Source organism: Psammomys obesus, unplaced genomic scaffold (assembly GCF_907164565.1).
Source record: "Psammomys obesus unplaced genomic scaffold, mPsaObe1.curated_primary_1811, whole genome shotgun sequence".
Lineage (NCBI taxonomy): Eukaryota > Metazoa > Chordata > Mammalia > Rodentia > Muridae > Psammomys > Psammomys obesus.
Window position 1 is genome coordinate 769253 of NW_026585643.1, and position 4638 is coordinate 773890.

Genomic DNA, 4638 nt, shown 5'->3' on the forward strand with positions numbered 1-4638 from the left:
ACACACACACACACACACACACACACACACACACACACACACACACAGCCTTCCTCAAGAGCACTTTTAGAAGGCCTTGTCACCTGGATTAGTCCTGTTACTTTTTCCAGGTTCACGATCACCTGCAGCTGCTGTCCCAGAGGAGTAGATGCCCTTTTCTGGCCTCCATGTGGCGCGCGCGTGCGCACACACACACACACACACACACACACACACACACACACACATATACATAAACTATAAATAAAATAGAATAAATGACCAGCCATAGTAACATACACCTTGATCCAGCCTTTGGGGGAGGGAGAGACAGAAGCATTCGGATCTCTGTGACTTTTAGGATAGCCTGATCTACACAGTGAGTTCCAGGACAGACAGAAAGGAATAACAACAAAAACTGAGAACATTTAAGAGAGGAGAGGGCCGGAGAGACAGCCCAGTGACTAGGAGTGAATTTTGCTCTTGCAGAGGACTTACATTCTGTTCATAGGACTCACAGTTGCCTGTAATCTCTGCTCCAGGGGCTCAATACCTCCGGCCTCTGCGGGTGCCTGCACTCACACGCGTGTGTGTGCACACAATTTAAAATTATAAACGTAAAGAGAAAAAATTTTGAGAGAATGAGAACATGCTGACGTGGTGATCCCATCCTGAAATTTCTGCTACTCAAAAAACGGAGATAGGAGGATCATAAATTGAAGGCCTGCCGGGGGGTGGTAGCATACACCTTTAACCCCAGCACCCAGGAAGCAGAGGCAGGCAGATTTCTTGAGTTTGAGGAGAGCCTGGTCTATAAAGTGAGTTCCAGGATAGGCTAGAGAATCCCTGCCCCCACAAAAAAAGAAATCAATAAATAGATGAATAAATGAAGGCCTGCTTAGCAATTTACTGAGACCCTGTCTCAAAATACAAAGGTAAAACGTTCTGGTAATATAGCTCAATGGTAGAGTACATGCCTAGCATGTATAATGTCTAGGTTAGGTTTCTTCTAAGACATGCCATGCACACACGCGCACACACACACACAGAAGGGGGTAGCTTAATTGGTAGAGTGTGTATTTAGGATGCATTGGTTTTGGGGTTAGAGAGCAGAGCCACTGTCCCCCGACACACACAGATAGTCTCCTTGTGTGACTCAGCAGTGGAGTGCATGCACAAGGCCTTGGGTTCAATTCCCAGCATCAGCAATAACAGAACCCCTCCGCTCCAAATGCAAACTCTGCACTTGGCAACACTGTCCACTGTGGGCTGCGCCTTCTGGTTGGCAGTCAAGCCGCGTACACACAGCCTTGCTCGTCAGCACTCTGCACCACAGATCTTAGGTCTTTCAGTCATAACAATCAATTACTTTACACTCTCCTTGACGAGTTGCTTATAGTCTCAAGTCATTTTATGTGTGTATCCGTCCCTGGGAGACTGCCCCTCTTCAAGGACAGGGGCCTTCTTGCAACGCATCTCTTCAATTTTTCTCCAGGGTGCTTCCAAGGGCGCTAATTAACAGCACAGCAAACACAAACCAAAACAGAGTTTTAGTTTCTGTTGCCTGTGTGCCTTGTTTACCCGTAATTGTCCTGGTAAAGTACTTTTTCTCAAAGTGACAGGTAACCCTGTGGCATTTACCCACGGTGTCCCTCTGTGGGAAAGAGTAACGGGAGGACATGCAAGGCCCTCCGTTTGCTGCCAGGAGTCGGAAGGTAGTGTGTAGCTGTGGGCCCCGGAGGTGCTGCGTCACCAGGAGATGTTATTTTTGCTTCTGGTGTGTATGATGCGCATGTGGGGTGTGCGTCTCATATGTGTACGATGTGTATAGGTATGTGTGTATGGTGTATGTACGTGGTGTGTGTGCACGTGTGTAGTCTATTACATGAGTGTGTTTCATGCACACACAGGCCACACCAGGACGTGGGGTATCTTCTCCTGTCACTCTATCTCGCTACCTCAAGAGAGGGTCTCTCACTGAAGCAGAAGTTGTCTGGCGTAGGCTGACAGGCCAGCTACGGTCAAGGACGCCACAGTCCCGTCTCCACCGTGCTTGGGTTAGGGCGCACGCGGCCCCAGCCTGCCGTTTACCTGGATGTTGGGGACTGGAACTTGATCCCTCATGTCTGTGCAGAGCAGGTGCTCCTAGCCACGGTGCCTTCTCCCCAGGCCGTCTGTGTCTTCATTCAAGGAGAAGGGAGGCAGGGTTGCCTAAATTCATGCCCTATTTGGCTTTCCCCCACTGAATCTAACCAGTGTTCTTCCCACCGATTGACTCCTGCCAGCCGGCCAGCACCATCCTTTCCAAGTCAGACTGGAAGCAAAATCACACAGCTGGACCAGCAAACTGGCTCAGTTCCTTTGATCTGATGACCTGAATTCAACCCCTGGACCCTACATGGTGGAAAAGAGAACCAGCTCCAGAGGGTGGCCTCTGACCTGCCCTCAACATGCAGTCCATAATGGCAGGTACATGACCATCCCCACAGATGAATAATTGTAAAAAAGGTTTTTGTTTCTATGGTTTTTCAAGACAGGGTTTCTCTGTGTATAGCCTTGGCTATCCTGGAACTCTGTAGACTGTCCTGGCCTAGAACTCACAGAGATCCACCTGCTTCTGCCTACTGAGTACTGGGGTTAAAGGTGTGCACCACCACCACCCAGCAATTAAAAAAAAAAAAAATAGAACTAGTGGAGCACACCTTTAATCCTGATAAGCAGAGAAAGGCAGATCTCTATGAATCTGAGGCCAGTCTGGTCTACATTGTGAGTTCCAGGACAGCCAAAACTACACAGTGCGACCTTGTCTCAAAACACAAAAACAAAAAATCAGGAGATACTGTAGAGTGGCTGCTCCTGCAGAAGACCTGGATTCAGATTCAGTTCCAAGCACTGTCCCGTAACAGTTTCCTCCAAGATTAAAAACATTCTACCATGCAGGAAAACTCCTAAAGCAGGAAGGCAAACAACTCAAAAGAACTACAGGAAGTCCCTGAAACTGACCAGATTCACTAGGCCTGTCCCTCTTAGACGAAAGGAAGCTGAACCTGGAGGAAGATTCTCAGGTAAGTTGAGCTGTGAAAAAAGGCTCTTAGTAACCTGCCTGGAAGCAGAAAAGCAGCCCAGCTTCCTGGAAGAGGATTAGCGCAGTCACTCGGAAAGGCTACTCCAATCTGTCCAGCTGCCGGCAGGCTGTGTGCAGTGTGCTTCGGTCACCCGTGCTGGGGTGGCCTCGGTGATGCAGCCACCTCTGGGCCCTCTCTGCTCCTGTAACTAACCCCTCGCTCATATTCCTGTAAGTAACGCCAATAAACCTCGTTGGTTCGCCAAGCTGGACTCTGGCAGTACCCGTATTGTAGTCTGTTGTGGGTGGGTAGATTTGTGCATTGTGTCTCCCCAGGAAAAGTTTTCTTAGACAACAAGCAGCCACATGGCAGTTCACAACTGTCTTTAACTACAGCTCCTGGGGGTCTAATGCTCTCTTCTGGCAACACCTGTCTGTTTTTGTTGTTGTTGGTTTTGAGACAGGGTTTCTCTGTGGAGCCCTGGCTGTCCTGGACTTGCTTTATAGACCAGGCTGGCCTTGAACTCAAAGAGATCCAACTGCCTCTGCCTCCCCGAGTGCTGGGGTTACAGGTGGAGTATGCACATCTGTAAATCCTACCTCTTGAGAAAGTAAACCAGCGATTGCTAAAACTTCTAGGTCAGCTTGAGTTGGAGGGAGAGAGACCTGAGTTGTACAATTAGACCAGTCTATTTGTGATGGTGGGCAGTCACCAGAGGCTAGTTGTTACCTTACTTTAGAAATGTGGTCTCAGCCACATTTAAAAGCATTTATTGCTCATGCAGAGGATCCAGGTTCAATTCCCAGCACCCACAGGGAGGCTCACAACCATATGTAATTCTAGTCTCAGGGACTCTGATGCTCTCTTCTGACCTCTACAGCATTGGGCATGCATGAGGCTCACATACATACACAGAACATATTAAAGGTAAATGAATACAGCTGGACACAGTGGCACACGCCTGTAATCCCAGTATTCAGGGAGGCAGAGGCAGGTGGATACAGGGGGCCTGGGATTGCTCTCCTGCAGCAGCCTGTCCCTCTAATGTGTCACAACTTATTTTCTCACGGGGAGAAGAGCCCCAGGCAGTGTTGGTGCAGACCTAGACGGGAATGAGCCAGTTGGGTGGGGACAGACAGAAGCCAAAAGCATAGTGGATGAGTTTCTTACAGTAAATCCAGACCCGGGAGGCTGAGTGTAAAATGACACAGGTTCGCCTTTTCCCCAGCCCAGTGGGAAAATGTCCCAGTCACAGGACCCTGGTAGCTACTCATTCAATAATCGTTCATAAATTTCAGCTGCAAAAGAATCCAAATATCAGGCTGCTGCTTTAAAAATACGTCTCGCCAGCCGCTACCCAATTGTATGGGTCTGTTCTTTTCTTCACTCTGGGACCCTGTCTGGGACTCCCAGACTGGCTGGCATAGTGATCTTAGAATAACCCCAAAGGTAGGTCTTTCGTGCTCAGAAAGTCTGTCATTTCCAGACTTGCTTATGTACAATTACATTTTAATAGGAATGGAGAAGGCAGACCATTGCAAACTGTATGGAGTTCCCAAAGTAAGAAACACAATGTACTCACAAAATATCTGTA